Below are 18,406 nucleotides of genomic sequence, written 5' to 3'. Positions count from 1 at the left end.
ATCAGAAGGACTGATGCTGAAGCTGAAGCTCCAATACTTTGGCCACGTGATGAGAAGAACTGACTCCTTGGAAAAGACCCTGATGCTAGGAAAGACTGAAGGCAGGAGGAGAAGGGGACGACAGAGGATGAGATGGCTGGATGGCATCACCGACCTGATGGACATGAGTTTGAGCAAACTCCGGGAGTTGGTGATGGACAGGGAAGCCTGGCGTGCTGCAGTCCATGGGGTCTCAAAGAGTCGGACACGACTGAGCGACTGAACTGGCTGAAGGGAACTAGAAACTCAAGCAGCTTCAGAATGTGAGCAAGACCAAGAACAGGGCTGATGGCTGATAGCCCTTGATGGCCCTCAAGGTTGTAAGGAAATGAGTCACAAGGAGACTGAGATGCAAGCAAAGAATGAGATAATGCTCTGAGATCTCTGAGAAATTCTCTTCGGAAAGAAATGGACCTACTAGCAGAGCACAAAAATGCCTAATTTGAATTCTATTCTCTAATTCCTAACTCCCACTTCACACATACAAGTCCACATATACTCCTCACCAGTTAGGTTTGTCCCATGACTGTCAGACCCTTTAAAAATATAGGCATTTCTATTTTTATAATGATTATTTCTGCTTATGAAATATAGAAAAGTTAGAATACACAGACATGTGTAAAAAAGATAATAAGTTGACCCTATCCATGATTCAAAGCTATTATTACACATCTGAAAAAATTGTCTTCTGGTCTTTCATCTTAGTGTATACGTGAGTGTGAGGGATTCATGTGTTTATAATATCATGGGATTGGAATACTATCTTTGTATCCTATTTTTTCAACTTATGCTTTATTTTTTGCATTTCCAAAATTAATAGATGATGATCATTCTTTTATATAAATCTTTGTGTGATTGATGATTATTTTCATAGAATAAATTCCTGAAACGGAATTAAAGTATCTGGGTATAAATATTTTTAAGGTGTTTGATACACATCAATTATCTTCAAGAAACTGTTTTCCAGTTTACACTCTCCATAGCAACTAAATGTCCTTTATAAAGTCAATCTTACCACTAGAGAATATGCTCAATTGCTAACAAATTGTATAAAACATTTTATCTTAGTTTTATTTGCATTGCTGCTGCTGCTAAGTCGCTTCAGTCATGTCCGACTCCGTGCGACCCCATAGACGGCAGCCCACCAGGCTCCCCTGTCCCTGGGATTCTTCAGGTAAGAACACTGGCGTGGGTTGCCATTTCCTTCTCCAATGCATGAAAGTGAAAAGTGAAAGTGAAGTCGCTCAGTTGTGTCCGACTCTTAGTGACCCCATGGATGGCAGCCCACCAGGCTCCTCCGTTCATGGGATTTTCCAGGCAAGAGTACTGGAGTGGGGTGCCATTGCCTTCTCCCATCTCAATTTTTAGAGTGAACTTTTTTCCTAATATTCATATGTAAAATTTTATTTTTCCTTATCTAGTATGACATTTACTCAACTTTCTATTAAAAGGTACATTTTGTTAATTTTCAAGTTTTTTTAATATATTAAAGAATTTAGATATTTTTAATTTTTAAATATATTAATTTTTAAATTTAAATTTTAAATTTAATTTTTAAAATATATTTATTAAAATTTTTTTTAATATATTAAAGAGTTTAGACTTCCTTGATGGTCCAGTGGTTAAGAATTCAGCTGCCAGTGCCCCAGGACAACTAAGTTCGTGGGCCACAGCTACTGAGCCTGTGCTCTGCAACAGAAGCCACCACAGTGAGAAGCCCGTGTACAGCAACTAGAGAGTAGGCCCCACTCGCCACAACGAGGGAAAGCCTGCAAGCAACAGCCAAGACTCAGAGCAGCCAGAACACACCAAAAAACACATTTTAATCCTTTTGAGTGTATGTTGTAGGTAGCTTAACTGCTTGGCTCCCCCATGGTTTTATTTTGTTTGGTTATTCCCTAAAACATTTTAGGGGAAAAATTTTACATAGTCAAGCCAACCAATCTTTCTTATTTTTATTTATTTATTATTATTATTTTTCAACCAATCTTTTAAATTTCTTCCATAGCTTTTATTTAGAAAGTCCTTTCCGGGAATTTCCTAGTGGTCTAGCAGTTAAGATTTGGTGCTTTCACTGCCATGGGCCTGGGTTGGATCCCTGGGCCGGGATCCTGCAAGGCCTATGCTGCGGCCAAAAAAAAACAGTCCTATCTCCATCCAAAGGTATCTATCTATATTTGCTCTGAGTTAATTTATAATTTTAAAAGTAAGCTTTTTTATTTCTTCTGGAAATATTTTCAGGAATAGTGTGAGAGGACGCAATAACAGGATTTTGTCCAAGTGCCTCGACACCGTTTAATGAATAATCTTTCTTTCTGCAACGGTTTGGTAGTGCCTCTTTTATCATATGGTTGGCTCATAGCTGAGCACTGGTTGCTTGTATCCTGCTGTGCCCGGAGTGACTGGATGAACTTTCCTAAATGGGAAGTGGCTATAGCTCCCACAGCTCTTTGAATATGGTGGATGGTCAATAAAGTCTTGTAAGAAATGTACAGTTAATGAGTCATTCATACACCTGTCAAAGTTTAATTGGAAGATAAACAAGTATCTGTCCTGATGGGTTAAATGTTTACCATTTGAGGAAAAGGGTGCCAGTAATGACAGGATTTTTAGTGACCCTTTCAGGTTAAGATTTCCTTTCCACCCCTTACTATTCTGATCCAGTCATTTCAATCTTTGGAACATAATACTGGTTAACTGGTTTCTTATGGGCCTCAGGATTAGGACTAAATTCCAGATCTCAGGGTCTTTGAATTTATCATTCTCTAGGAATAGTAAAGATGCAGTTTGGTCAGCATTTCTCACACTTGAGTAATGTATGGACACATTTAAGAGGAAAACAGTTCCACAGACCTTCACAGATCTTAAATAAGTTTTATAAAATTTAATTTAAATAAACTACATGAAAGGTACATAGCGAAAAATGGTAGTGGAATCATGGCTGCATGACAGACATAAGATCCAGAATATGCATATTAATTACTTTAATATGACATCAATTAAAAAAAAATTATAACTGAAGCAAAAGAACAAAGTTCATAGACAACTTGGAGATCCGCTAAGAATATGTGTCCCAGTTCCAGTTTACCAAAACAAAATTGGAGAATCGCTATGCCATAAACCACATCCAGTCCTCAAACGTTGCCTTTTTTCTAAGCTATTATGCCTACCTAGCTTTCAATGCTCAACTTAAATGTAAACAACCACCAAACTAGATGTAAACTAATCTCCATATGCTTGTAACTGTTACACAGCTGTAAAATCCAAACTAAGTATGAACAAAACTGTAAAACCAATGCTTGAAATAACTTTATTTAATGAGACAGATGATATTGTCTTGCTGAACAAAAATGTCCACTCACATTGTAAACCCAGTACTATTGCCTGCTGGAAGCAGGGATTTTTTAGGGTGTGGGGGGGCAGGCTCTACATGTCCAAACCAAATGAACAGACTTATTAGAATTTGTTTATTCATTCCTTCAACCATTAATCTTTTTCTTTCAGAAACTTCTAGAAATTGAACTTCAGCACATCAATCCATCATGATTCTCATTAACACCAGCTCAAACATCCCACCAATATACTTCTAAAGAATTTGCTTCTGAAAGTTGATATAAATAACTAAGCTGATTTTTGCTTTATAGGTTTTAATAAGACATGTTCCTTCATACCATTATGAAAGGAAAACTCACTTGGAGCCAAAAAGTAATGGCTTCAAGATGAGAGAAAAATCACTCAATGGAATTACATAGTTATTTTAAATGAAATCATTTCTAAAAATTTACAATTTATAGTCTATATTACTTACACTCTGCAGAATTTTGTGTAATAAATTCCCCCAATTTTAAAGGAAAATATTGTACACGACTCTTAGGTTGCTCAAGACTGTTTCCTAATAGTTTTTGAAAGCTGTTGACTTTTAGAAATGAACATGTTGATCTGGGCGTAAAGGAGGAGGATATGCAGAAAACAGAAGAGTTGCCAATTCACAATGCAGCAGGCAATTAATTAACAAGAGTCGTGCTCCTTGAAACATATGATGGAGGAGATCTGGAAATCTTAGACCAACAGAAGATGTATTTCCTCCAAGTTACTTTACTGGTGTGATTTTCCACCAGTTAAATCAGTGGATTAGATGTTGGAGTAAGCTATGGTTCTCAATGGACAGTGATTTCACCTCCCTGTACCCTCCCAGGACATTAGGAAATGGCAACCCACTCCAGTATTCTTGCCTGGAAAATCCCATGGAAGAAGGAGCCTGCGGGCTACAGTACCTGGGGTCTTAAAGAGTCAGAGACGACTGAGTGTCTGAGCCCACACAGAGCACAATAGACATTTTTGGTTGTCATGGCTGTGGAGGGAGTCCTATTTACCTCTAATGGATAGAGGTCAACGGTGCTGTAAAACCTCTTACCCTGCACAGGACAGCACCCCACAATAATTATCCAGCCAAAGCCAAAGATGTCTACAGCACCAACACTGAGAAACCCTGGATTAAGATATCCAAGCCAAACGACTGTATCTGGACTGTATCCTTGTGTTAGTGGGGCTTGTTTGAAGGGCTGTATCCTTGTGTATCCTCTTCTTATACACACACACACACTCTCAATCAACCTATCTATGTTACAAGGCCACAAATAACTACCCAGGATCCTCCCAGAGAGTCTCCTGGAATACAACTTAGTTTACATGAGGGTTAAGGTAGAAGGTTCTGCGTTGAGCCAGCCATACAAAAACACCAGTATGAAGGAAGAGATAAAAGGAAGAGTTAAGATCATAATAGGATTCATTAGTTCATTTATTGACTTATTCAGCAAACCTTTATTGAGTACTCACATATGCCAGTCTGATAGGCATGATGATACACTGTGGGCACAACCAAGCCTGGTCCCTGCCCTTATGGACCGAGCCACCAGGGAAGCCCCTTACAGCCTACCGCATACTATAAAGAAGGTTACCTGAAGAGGTTAGTAACATGAGGACTCCCTAAACGGACCCGACTGAGAAATATTTACACAGAAGCTTCAGAAGCTCCCACATGTGTGTAATGTCATTTGAATCGTGCAACAAACCTCCTGAGACAGGTTGTACTCCCTTCTTAAAGAGGGTAAAAATGTGCCCAAGGTCACAAAGGTCTTAAGTGGCAGGGATGATGCTTCAGCCAAAGACACTGAGGTCCCTGCCACACTGTTCTACAGAGGGAGGTGGGTACATACAGGCACACATGCTTGATTGACCTGGAGTTTCCTCTCCAAATTCCCACCAATTATACAGGTACAAAGCCCTTTTCCTTCTGCATCTTCTTGCTTATATTATACCTGGGGATTCTTTTCTAGGGGTTTCATGTATATTTGCCTTGTGTTTCTAATTAGATTGTAAACCCCTGACCCGCAGGGACCAGATCATCCATTTTCTTTGCAACCTTCTGCAGTACCGCAGTCACCCAGTAATGCCTGCTGCATGAATGAACCTGTAGAGATAAAAATACTTTATGGTATTACCATTTATTGCTTTCTTGCTTTTATTTGGCTTTGTAATAGGACTACATTGTAAACTTCTGGAGGGCAGAGAAAATGGCTTAGTGCTTTCCTTATACTCATCAGGCACCGTGCAAAATTTGATCCTCACATGCCTTTTTGATGCTCTGGATAATATTAGCACACTGGAGTGTTTTGTGTATCTAAGGACCGGGGTTGTCAACCTCTCTGTGTCGGGGAATGTTCCTTCCTTTCCACTGTAAGCTCCCATGGCGCCTAGGACAGGGCTAGATTACCGCAGAACACCAGCGCCCCCGCCCCCGACGCCCTCCCCCCGCTCCCCGCCCCAAATGCATATTTTTATTCCTAAGGAGGCGGTCTGCGAAAATGGCAAGCTCTTGCATAACCCCAGACCTTGCGAGAAAATGAGCAAAGTGGAAGGGGATTTGAAGGCAGGTCAGAAATGGCCTGGGTGAGAATGCCAAGGTTTTTCCCTGTACATCCAGCCTAAGTCGGAGTCCAGCCGCGCGCCGCCCGCAGTCCCGGGCTGGGAGGCAGTCGGCCCGCCCGCCCCGCTCTCCCCCCGGGAGCTGTCCAGACGGCTCCGCCCGCGCCTACCTGGGCACTCACCCCGCCGCGCGGCCTCTCCGCCTCCCACCCCGGCCGCAGGAGCCCGTCTTGGGCCTGCCCCGCCGCCTCCCCGCCTCCGAAGAGCCCCGCAGGCGGCGCGCTCGCAGCCTCCTCCGGGCCGGCCAGACAGCCAGGGGCGCGCCAAGGGCGGCTCGGCCAGGCTCGGCGGGGCTCGGCGGGCTCGCCCCCGGCCGGGCGCCTGCAGGGGGCGCGGGGACGGCCCCGCCCCGCCGTCTTCCCTCTCCCTCCCGGCTCCCTGGATCCGCGCCGGGAGGAAATGATGTGTTGCTGCCTGGTTAATCACAGCTCCAGACACTCATTGGCCGAGCGCTCCGCAGCCACTTCCTTCTCCTCCTCCTCCCGCTCCTCCCGCTCCGGCTCCGGCTCTTTGCAGCCGCCGCCGCCGCAGCCTGCCCCTCGGCGCTGGGGGAACTTTTCTACTCTCAGTGACTGTCCCCCCGCGACTGCCCCCCGGGCCAGCCCCCATCCGGCCCGCCCCGCCCGCGGCCGTCCTCCCAGCCCGTGCCGCGGCGCCTCGGGAAGTTTATTCCGCCCGCCCTCCTCCCTTTCCTTCTCCTCCGCCTCCTCTTCACCCCGCCTCCCCTCCCTCCCCCGGCTCTTTCCCCGGGGTGGCTGCCGCTGCCGCCGCCGCCGCCGCCGCTGCCAGGCTGCTCTTCGGCCAGCCGCACCGGCCCCAGGGCTGGAAAGCACCCGGCCCCCCGGCACCCGCCCGCCGCTGCCGCCGCCGCCGCTCGGGGACGGCCGCCGGCCCTCAGCCCCGCGGAGTTCCGGGCTCCCTCGCCGGCTGCACCGCCCCGCCCCGCCCCGCGCCGACCTGCAGCGCCCGGCTGGCTAGCACTCCGCCTCCCCCCGGCTCAGCCCCCCGCAGCCGCCGGACAAGAGGTGAGGGCAGGTCGCCCGCCGCGCCAGCCGGAGCCCGGGGGACCGAGGGAGGGGAGAACCTACCGGGAAAAGGGGCAGGAATTGGGGGTGGGAGGGTGGGCGTCTGCGGTGCCTCCCCCTCGCTTTCATTCCTTTCTCCCCCCAAGCCGATTCACTCTCGGTGGGGGAAGCAGCCGCGGAACAAAACTGTCTTGCTGTGGGCCTGAACTGCTGGTGGGATGTGGGAGAGGGCAGAGGCATGGAGTGGGGTGGTCTCGGGTTTGCAGTGTGTGTGCCTGTAGTGAACTCCTTCAGGGTGTGCGCCTCTGACTTGTAAATCGATCTGGCCGCCTGACCACGGGGCTCACCTTCCCAGCTGAGCTTGGTAGAGAGTCAAGGGATGGGCAAATCACCCCCACCCTCAAAATATCCGTCTCTTCCAAGAGGAATTTTCTGCTGGAGAGACAGCCAATAAACTCTGCTCAACGCCCTCCCTCCCTCCCTCCGTTCTTCCTAGCTGCAGTTTCAAAAAGCTTCAAAGCCAGGAATGTGGGATTCATCTTCCGATCCCCAGAAGGCAAATGTGGTTACAGATGTTGCACGGTACTTTGCCAAGTTTAAAGCCCTTCCTTCAACACTGTAACCAAAACAGTGAGGCCGGAGCCGTGGGTGCTCTGGGGAGAGAGGTGGGCCTCTGCCGTGCTGGAAGCACTCACTTCCGTCGGGTTCTAGACTGTTTCAGCTCTGTCCAGTTTGTGCTAGATAGGTTTCCCAATCTTCCCCGACCCCCCCCCCCGCCCCCCGCCTTTTTTCCCTCTGGAGTTTTGAACGCTCCTTGCATGGGAGAGAAGCTGTAGAAGAAGCTCCTTAGGGAAGAAAACATTCCACTTAGTAGAAGAAGAAAAGTCTTGGTTAAAAAGTTGAGCTTATTGTGGCTTTGGCAGAGAGGTAGGAAAGTAATTCAATGGATTTGTTAATTTCATTGGGCTTTCTTTCTTTTTTGAAGTGTGTGTGATGGAAGTTAGATCCTGAGAGAAGGGACTGATCTCATCCGCATTTTGTATATTTTTGAAAAGAGGCCTGGCATTTAAACACAGACTAGCCCAGTGGTTTTAAAGAATCCTGTTCCAGAGATGCAGACTGCTCTGACAGCCCAAGGAAAGTCGGTGGCAAAAAATAGACACCACCTCCCCTTTCCCCCCAAAAAATTCTTCCTGGAAAGGTGGTGGTAAGAAATTTCAAGAGATGGGCTGATCCAAGTGGCGGGCCTTAAATGGAAACACTATAGTATGTCCTGGCACTTGTCTCTGGAGGTGGGTGGCTGGCTGGGGGCCCGGGCTCTGGCAGCCAGCAGACGCTAGACTTGTGCTGACCTTAGACACTGGCCTCGCCCTCCAGTTTTACAGTATGCTTGAGTGTGAAACATGGATCTTCCCCATTTTACTGATGGGGACACAGGGGTCGTTCGGGAGTTATCTTAGGCCTAGATAGGATTTGGATCACCTGGCTTCTGAGACCAAACCACTTTTTTTTCGTGATTCAGTTGTTTTTCTTTTCTATACTGGAATTAAAAAACAGAAGTCTTTTGAGGCTGAGATGCGTAGTCCTTAGGTTGATGGAATTGTGTGTTGGATAATCACATTTCTACCATCAGCCCTTATGAAGATACTCAAAGGTGGTTAATGATGTTGAAATAAATTCTGGACAGATGAAAAAACAAAGGCCAGGATGGGTTCATTCTCTTCAGTATGGGTGAGATTTACTTGAAGTGGAGAGAGTAGTTTTAGATAAAACTTGATATAGGTAGTAGTTTTACAGCTTTTGTACCCTGGAACAGAGTGATCATTTGAATACGAATAAGTTTCTTGTTACCTCTGAGTAACTTAAAAGGATACTAAGGATGATGGAGGGTAAAGATGGAGGAGTATGCCGTGTTCCAGAATATGACGAATTAACTTCAGATGTGAGGAATTTAATTCTGTTAATAGTACTGATTGTTTTTCTAAGTAGTGATTTGCCAAATTTGTGCACCTGTCCGTGGAATGGAAAACAGTGACTGAATCGGTAAAGAGAGACTATGCCTAGTTTACTCTAGATTACACAGAACTAGTCCTGTGATGATTGTAATAGGCTTCTAGGTAAGATTGGATTGAGTAGTCCAGCCTTCTCTGGGAGGAAGGGCTGGGGCAGAAGTGGATTTGAAAAATGATCCTGCTATTCAAGGTCACAAGGTGGAGATGGAATCAATGAGGGTATACTATAATTTTAGGCAAACGAGCTGGGGCTAGGAATTGTCCTCTGTGACTGTTCGGCTGTTGGATCCCTGCCTCTTGATTTATTTTTACATGTTAGAAATTAGGGAAATATAAACTATTGGTGGTGGCAAAATCCTTTGATATGTTTTGAGTGAATTTAATGACAGATATGATGATTTGGGGAGGAGGGGACTGGATGTGTGCCAGGCAGTGTGCTCAGATCTTTACACACACTTTTTCATTATATTTTCACAACAACCATATGTTTTATTATTATTATTCCATTCCGTTACAATAAAGAATTGTGGCTTGGCAAAACTGAGTTGCCCTAAGCTGTAGAGCTCATCAAGGGTGGAGTAAGGATTTGAACCAGGAGTTTGTGGGATGCTGGAACCCATGTTCTCGGCTGTTTTTGCCAGTGTTTGCCAAATTTAATTCATTTGTACACTGTCGTCATGAGTTTACCATAATTAAGTCTGTCTCGCTTAGTCTGTTAGTATTTCTCTTTAAAGCAGCAGTTTACCTAAAAAAAAAAAAAGCCTTAAAGACACCGCTTTTTAAGAAGAAACAGTATATCACTGCTGTATTTGGAAAGCCAACTCACTTATAATGATTAGGAGATAATCCTAAAGATGCATTGACACTTAGATTGAAACTCACGTTCTGGATAATGAATCCCTGGGTGTGTGGGGTGTGTGTGCACACGCGCGTGTGTGTGTGTGGGGGGTGTGTGTGTGTGTGTGTGCGCGCGCGCGCATGCGCTGCAGGCACCTGGGGATATGGGTGGGGTGGAGGAGGTAGGTAGATGAGATACAGTGTTGGTTGATATTCTGGTTTTTGATTGAGTGATGGGTTCATGGGTGCTGATTTTATTTTTAGACTTTATAACCTACATACAGGATATATACTTTTTTGTAAAAAGATTAAGAAGATTAAACACATAACTATTAACATAATGATTACTTGGGGAATATTTCCCTGCACTATATAGACTTAGCTTGGTGCCTGTGAAGTAGGCACACAAGAACTGTTGGCTGATTGACGAGAACTCAAGTGATAATTTTAAAGTATACCCAAATAAGATTGTTGTCATACCCAAGTAAGATGGAGGTGAGCCCCTCTGCCCACCCCCCGCCCATTTTCTCCTGCTTCCACTCATTTCCAGTATCGTGACTAAAAGAAGAGCACAGGCTGCTGAGCGGTTTCTCCTGACTGCGGTCATGGGAGAGATGGGCTGGGCTGAGGCTGGCACTTCTCAGTATCACCTTGTCTTATACATCTCGTGCTCAGGACGGGGCAAAGAATACTGTCATGAAGTGTTAAAACGCTTTCATTTTTTTAACCCAGTGGTAAGTGTGACCATTCAGACTGGGGAGTTGGTATTTAAGTTAAATCAGTGCCTGGCTAAAATGTTCACAGCCTTAAACTGGTGAGGCTGGGAAATAAAGCTGTCAAGAGATTTTAATTGGAGGCCACATAGTCTCCTGTTTTATTTTCCCAAGCAAATATTGGGCACTGTGGCTTTATTCCTGGAAATGAGGATTGAATTGGGTTTCCTGGTACAAAATGCCTTCTTTGATCTCTTGGAGTGAAAACTTGCTGTTTCTTTCTGCAGCCAACTCCAGCTCTTAGAAGAACCAAATGGAAGATTGACCTCTTCTCTTTTAGTCCTTAGCCATAGAGTGCCCTAGCTTGCCATGCTAGTTGAAGAATCAGAAGTTCTAAACCGGGATTTGTCTATTGGGAAGACCACTTATGGAAGAGCTTCCTCACGTGGGCGTGACTGGCACATCACAGCGTTTGGTTCAGATAGAAGGCAGTTTTACTTGAACTTATGCTCACAAAATTATTAAGAGGCCCAGCAGCTTCCTTTTTGAAGTTGAAATGAATGTATTTCCCTCTACCCCAATACTCAAACCAGCTGCACGACTGATCAATGTTCTTGTGCTCTTCTGTGTGTCTCTGGAAATCTGGGCTTGTTTATGTGTCTAAAGACTCTTCTGTGATCATGAGAGCTTTGTTTTCCAGAGCCACCACTACTCAGTTGTTTGATTTTTGGGTTTGAGTCTCTGACCAACATTCCAATTTGCCGATTGGAGTTGCTTCACTGTTTGCTCTGGGTATTTGACCTTTATTTCTGTGACTGGGAAAGTGACTTTAAATTTTAGCCTTTCCAGATTTTGTGGAAGTTCATGCAGCAGTTGAAGTTTGTGTTTTGGAGGATGGACTAGGTCAGAGGGACCTATTTAGCACAGATGTCCTGATGGGTTTGTAGGAGTTCAGCTCTCTGATCATAAGGCTAAGTCTTGGCTGTTTTGTCCTTTTCCACACTTTTGGGGAGAACCAAATCCTTTAGGGCTCAGAGTGCTTTCATTGCAAGCATGTGCTTCCTGGATTTTACCTTCTGACATTCTTCTAGTGTTTGGCCATCTTCAGTACTCATGCTGGCATTTGACTGATCTCTTTGGGAGCAAGGACTTGAGGTTATTCATTTCTCTATTTTTAAAATTCTAAAGAATTCAGTTTCTGTCACTGAAAACTTTTCAAATCCTCTTAATGGGCTCCATGTGTCTTATTCATCTTTTGTGTATCTCTTGCACCTTATATAATACCTGGCCCAGACCACACAGTCAGTAAATCATTTTTTAATTGCTAAGAGAATGAATGGATGGTTCATTTATGAAGGGCAAAATAACCCAGTACTCTGGGCAATCAGGGAGGTGGTCTCAAGAGATGATGATGCCAGACACAGGTCCTTAAATGTGAGTTTGGGAGCTGGGGACAAAAGACACTCTTAAGTAGAAGGAACTATTGTTTATATCCCTTTATTATGTATGGTATTATAACTTGTACTTAGTGATCTCAAAAGACATCTATTCTTTTCAATATATGTTTCCTTTTGGGATTGTTTTTGAGTTTCAGGATGACACTTCTTTTGAGGGGAAGAATATCTCAACTTATTTTTCCTACCCTGCAGAGCTAGGACTCCTGAAGTACTGTGTATGTGTGGGGCAGTGGGGCGTGGGGCTGGTGCTCAACATTGGTGAATTGACTCCTTGACACTGACTTTCTCCTGTTGCATTTGTACTCAAACAGTGGACAGTGAAAATAGTGTGGCAGGCAGTACTCGTGTGAGAGGTGGATGGTGGATGACCTCTTGGGTAAATGGATGGAATCCAAAGTAAACTCCTCTTTCAGTAGGTTTTTAAGGGCTGCTTTGAGTGGGTATCCCATGTAGACCTTTTCCACTTAAATGCTTGATGGCAGGGTGCCTTGCTCATTTGTGAAAGCCAGATAGGCCTTAGTGGTCACCATGCAGTATTGAGACCATTGAAAATAAGACTGCTGTAGTTTTTGTTTCTTTTTTTTTTTTTTAGGTAGTTATGGAAGAGTTATTGACTGAACTAAAAAGTAACCTTGAGTTTGATGAGAAATGTGCAGAGGGGATAAAGGAAGATAGGGGTGATCTTGGACAAAGCTAAATGTTAGATGTAGGGTGATACTTGGAGTTTGGAGAGCAGGGACTGAGGAAAACGTAAGAAGAAGTTGAGCAAAACTATTTCTGGTCTAGAGGAGCTAGGCTGAGGAGGTATCTTAAACCAAATTCTGAATCTTCACTACTGAAGACTGATGAGTGATGTTACACTCTGGGTGAAAATTGACTGTGCTTGCTCACTCTCTTTAAGTGATAGTTTAATGCTTATAGGCAAATATCACTAAGAGAGCTAGAGCTTTTGAGCTTGTAATTGATGTCAGGAACTTAAACAAGATAGAAATATATGGAGGGACCACTACAATATTGTAAAGTAATTAGCCTCCAATTAAAATAAATTAATATAAAAAAATAAATACTGTCATGTCATCTTTCTCACACATTTCCTAACAGAATGCTTTGTATGCATATAGTTGCTCAATAAATGTGTTGATAATTTGCATCAGTCTTAAAAAATACAGACTACTGAATAAATTAAACAACCAGCCTAACAACAACAACAAAAAAGAAATATATGGAGGGAAGAAAAAGTGAAGGTGGTTTTCTAAAGTGACCTTTACCTTCCTTTCTGGGAATAGGAAATTGTAAGGGAAAAATATGCCAAATGATAATTTTTAATATGCTTTTTTGAACCTGAAGAACTGAACTGTTGTGCACAACAGGTTTCAAGAACAGACATTCTCTTATTTTATGAGTATGGCCTAGTAAAAAATGGAAAATCTTAGTCCCCAGAGATTATATAAACACGCACGTTCTATTTCAATGTTTGAAAAACATTTTTGACTCTTGGTATTTCGTTTTACATCCTGACCAAGTACATACACGCGCATACACGTGCATATTAAAGATAATGCTGAATTACACATTTTACAGAACAATGTTGCAGTGCCTTCTAATTTCTAATTCAATTTTTGTTACAAAATATTCTGATCTCTATCTAGTAAACTGATTTCACAACTTGCTAATGGGTTCTAACCAGCAGCTTGAAAAAACCTGTTCTAGGTATTGTGAAAATCAGCCGTAATTCGTTTATTGAATATTTGCTAATCTGGGTGAGAATTTTGTTTTTCTTCTTGTATGAGCCTTAGTCATTCTACAGATGACCCACACCCCTTTGCTCCCCCACCTTCCCCCCCGACCCCGACCCTGTTGTTCTTTTCTCTGTGTAGGGGTCTTTGATTGTTTTTCCAGATCAGGTTAAAGTGACTACTATGGATTTTGGACCAACTTCAAGAGTGCATCATTATCTTGATCCCAACCAACATCGAAGGTGGGGCTAATTGATTTAAACTGGTGGCAGGAGCCATTTAGCTCCCTGTTTATTTAGATTATATTTGAATGAAAAGGTGACTTTTCAGTAATAAGGGGACAGCAGGTAACATGCCCCAAAAGGATGAGAGAGAGGTGGGGAAGGTGACCCTGTACATTTATTGTTCAGAATGCAACACGGGATTAATAGGGGACAGCTCTTTGCATTAAAAGATGTAAGTAAGAGCATAAATCCCATGGTAGCAACCATCGTTGTTGTCATTGTCCTTATCGTTAACATTTCCTTACCTTGCTGCTGCTGCCACTTCGTCTTTTCCCCCTTCTTTGTTCTTCATTTATTAAACATTTATCAGGTTCAGTAAAAAGCCAAGTTGATCTCAAGGGGCACATGAGTAAAGGTTTGAAGAATTGCACATGTAACTATAAAGGGCAGAACTCCCAAGTATTTTGGTCACAAGATACAGAGGGATAAGGATAGACCAACTCCTTTGAGGAAGTAGCCTTGGAAAGAGGTACCATTTTGATGCTGTCATTTGGAGAGGTATCTCTTATGTATACGTGTAGGTTATGGAACAGGCAACATTCCCAAAGCAGGGAATGGGGTAAGTAAATATGAGGTAGCTGGCTTTTGTTTAAGAGCCTAGTTGGAAAACACAGAAGTGTACATATTTTTAATCACTGGAATCAGACTCAGTGCCTTGAGGTATAGCTTCTTGGAGAGGCATTAAGACCTGAGACATTGCAAAGGAACAGCAGACTCTTTTCTTCCAGTTTGCACTAATTTCAGGGCCAAAGTGTCCTGAGTAGAATGGCCAGTGTTATTTAAATGATTATATTGCATACCCTGCCCCTCTCCCACTTTTTTTTTTTTTTTGGCTAAGCAAATATGGAAATTAATAAAGTTAAAAAGCTGTTTGCAATGTGACTGGAGTACCTGAAGGTCAGCACTTTAGAAGAAAATTTAGACTGAGAGTCAAATTATGGTTTACTTTGAATGCCAGGCTGAAGGTTTTAGACTTAATTTTTAGAGAGCATCAATAACATAATAGTAGCTGTGAAGGAGGCCCTGATCAGGCTCTTTATTTGCATTCTCTCATTCAAGGATCACACAACTCCATGCGGTTAGTTCATCTTATTATCCTCATTCTACAGAAAGAGAAACTGAGACTTGGAGGGGTGACGGAAGAAGTCTGAGTTCCCACGTCTGAGCTTTAATCCAGGCTATGCATCCCCATGTCGTCATGCTGTAGAGCATAGCTTGAAAACTGAGGGTTTCTGGGCTGAATCCACCTTGCAGTTTTGTCCTGCTTGATATTGCATTCAAAACATTTTTTTCAAATGGTTGCCAACATTTAAATAGGGGGAAATTTCGCACAAAAAAGTCCAAATTTCCACCTACTCCTGCGGAATTGCGAGCTCTGGCAGCAGCAGGCCTCTATTCCTGCAGGAAACCTGTGATCGTGTCTGTCTGAGGGGATGTGCTATGTTCGCCAGAGTCCTGGCTCATCCTGTTTTTCCCCCAGGTACTGAGGCCCAGCCTCAGTTGCTATTTATTGTTTATTTCTTCAGACTCCTAACCAGCCTTACTGCTATATGCTAACTGCATTGTCCCTGTAGGCATGAGTGTGAGACCCCTGTCATATAGCCTTCTGTTGGTGATCAGTCTAGTGATGAGGGTAGATGGCCAGAATCTAAGAAGAAATGAAAGTAGAATTATGGTTTTGACTTTGGGCTGGAGAAGCCATAGATTAATTAAATCATTTTTGTGAAGAGAGGGAGGGATGGGTAGTGGGCAAGTATATCTAACTTTTGGAACACCAGTGACTAGGAGAATGGTGTTGATCTTAAAGCAGAAGGTTAGTAAGGACCTGATTTGAGATGGGGTGTGGTATTGGCATTGAGGTTCTGGTGGGACATGGATACAGAAGAGGGCTTGTTTGAGTCTAGTGAGGAGTTGGAAATACTATACTGGAACCTTGGAAATAAGGACTTGAAGCTGTGGGAAACGATGGAAGTGCCTTTTGGAAATGGGAAAACATGGGCTAAGATCTGAATGATAAATGAAGAAGCTACAAACAGTTCAAAGTCTCTTATTGACTTTTTTTTTTTTGGGTCAAGTGCACCCTGTCTTGCAAATAAACCAAATGTTTATCTGAACAAGGGACTACAATAACAGTCTTCAGCTTTTGGACATGGGAACTGATGAACATCTGCTCATAGAATCAAAGGCAGATATACTTTTTGATTAGTGACACCTTTAACTTACGTTTATGCCTATTTTACTAAGCCTTATTTAGCTGAAAAGAATTCAAGCAATGATTTTTTTTATTTTTTTTAATTGTATCACCGATGACCTGAGATTGGGGGAAAAAGTCAAAAGAGAATGGTTCAGTTTGGGATTTATTCTTGCCTTTATCCAGTTTAGAATGGAATGTCCTTTTCAAATTCAGAGGAGTTTTTTCACCTTATCTTGGCTTGTTTGTTTAGGATTCCCTCCAACTCATTGTTACTTAATCAGATACATCCACCTCAGCTACTCTCCTTCTCCCCTGGTTCCCTTTTAATCCTTAAAAGTTCCATTGTTCTAGGACATTCTAAGCGTAGGTTGAGTGATCTTTTTCAGGTGTGGGTATTGAACATGGAAATCTTCCAGGAGAGCCTTTCTTTTATTCTCAGAAAGATTTTTGTCTTGGATATTTCAGTCTCCATTTTGGGCCATCTTACTCTTTATTTATTTTTTCTCAAATTGGAGTTTTATTTCTAATACACACATAGATTTATTTCATTACATGTACATGTTAATATGCGTTCTTACAGTTTTTTTTTCTGGTGTCCCACCAGAACCTCAAAAATAAATTTTTCTTCCCTGCCAGTCCAGTGGTTAAGACTCTGTGCTTCCACTGCAAGGGACACAGGTTCAATCCTGGGTCCTGGCCACCCCCCAAATCATTTTTATTCATTATAGTATTTCATGTTTTAGAAACCAATTTTGTGTTATGGTACATGTGCTCATGGCAAGACTTGAAGTACGGGAAGGACATACAGTGGAAGGTACCTTGTTCTTCAGCCTTCTGCTTTCCCTTTCTGGAGAAAAACCATGATTAAAACTAACTGTGTATCCTTCCAGTGATAGTCTCTACATTTACAAACTGATGTGTTTTTCCTATATCATAAGTGTTTCATATTGTGCACATTTCAATTCTATACCTGACTTTTTTCCTTTAACTTACCTTGGCAATGTTCTGCTATCGGTACCATCCAGTCTCCTCATTCTTTTGAAAGGTACTTCATTGTGTGGCTGTATCATAATGCATTCAGCCAGTCTTTCACTTGTTATTTTAGGTAACATTATGTGTTACAATGTTGCAGTGACTATCTTTACATTTACTACTATATCTACATATTGATTTATATATAGATGGATATGTAGATCTGAAACCATGTAACTCAGATCCATCTGTCTATCTCTTGGATGTGCTCTGTGTGTGTTGTGCTAAGTGGCGTCAGTCGTGTCCGATTCTTTGTGTCCCTATGGACTGTACTCCACCAGGCTCCTCTATCCGTGGCATTCTCCAGGCAAGCATTCTGCAGTGGATTGCCATGCCCTCCTCCAGGGGATCTTCCCCACCCAGGGATCGAACCCATGTCGTGTATGTCTCCTGCTTTGACAGGTGGGTTCTTTACCTCTAGAGCCCCCTGGGAAGCCCTATCTCCTGTATATCTGGGGGTCAGTATCTAGAATTGGAGTTGCTCAATTAAAGGATATTTACATTTGAATTTACAGTTTAGGTTGAAGCACAATGGCATGGTGGAAATGAGAAAGTAACCCATAAGACTCGAGCACTAGTCTGTTCTCTGGTGTAAACCAGTGATGTGGTTCCCAAAAGTCACTGTATCAACCTTTTTCTTTGTGGCATTTTTCTCTCCTCATCTGTCAGGAAGGGCACAGACTCAGCTATTTCTGGAGTTTAATAATTTGCTGATTCTCTTCCAGTTGTCTTCTGTTTTGGCTGTTCCAGTAAATGGAGCCTGATGACTTTTTCCCCCTATATAATTTTGAGTCTAAAGAATCCTGGGCTTTGGGAGCCTTACTAACCACAGCTTTACTTTGATTGTTTTAAAGCACTGTGTCTGGTTTGTGCTTTATGTTAAAAGCAGAGCTTACGTGGTTGGTTCTCTCTCTCTCTTTCTCTCTCAAATACGGTGAGTGATAAGTAGGCCTTTAGTGACAAAGAAACTCATATAGTCAGCTTTTTATTATTGATCAAGAATAGAGCCAATGGATTTTTAGACTTAGGGAAAAATGTTTTATTTTTGTAATAGCATTTTTAAAAAAGCAATGGGTCTATGATAGACAATCT

The 18,406-nt window shown here is 43.0% G+C and overlaps 1 protein-coding gene and 1 long non-coding RNA gene across 3 annotated transcripts in view; one reads left to right on the top strand and one right to left on the bottom strand.

The window, feature by feature from the left end:
* The window catches only part of LOC138983943 (uncharacterized), a 47,559-nt gene extending 41,073 nt beyond the window's left edge, over nucleotides 1–6,486 (bottom strand). Inside the window, exon 1 of the long non-coding RNA XR_011461315.1 lies at nucleotides 6,135–6,486. This is a non-coding gene — a long non-coding RNA (uncharacterized lncRNA). The remainder of the gene's footprint in view (nucleotides 1–6,134) is intronic.
* A 297-nt stretch (nucleotides 6,487–6,783) lies between these two features.
* The window catches only part of ACVR1 (activin A receptor type 1), a 131,148-nt gene continuing 119,525 nt past the window's right edge, over nucleotides 6,784–18,406 (top strand). Inside the window, exon 1 of one of the 2 annotated variants that reach the window (XM_070357314.1) lies at nucleotides 6,784–7,049. The gene's annotated coding sequence lies outside the window, so the exon portion shown is untranslated. The remainder of the gene's footprint in view (nucleotides 7,050–18,406) is intronic. The other variant, XM_070357307.1, reaches the window with a different exon arrangement.

The sequence above is a fragment of the Bos mutus genome, chromosome 2 (assembly GCF_027580195.1).
Source record: "Bos mutus isolate GX-2022 chromosome 2, NWIPB_WYAK_1.1, whole genome shotgun sequence".
Classification (NCBI taxonomy): domain Eukaryota; kingdom Metazoa; phylum Chordata; class Mammalia; order Artiodactyla; family Bovidae; genus Bos; species Bos mutus.
The sequence above is the reverse complement of the archived record's forward strand: the minus strand, read 5'-3'. Positions and strand labels throughout refer to the sequence as shown.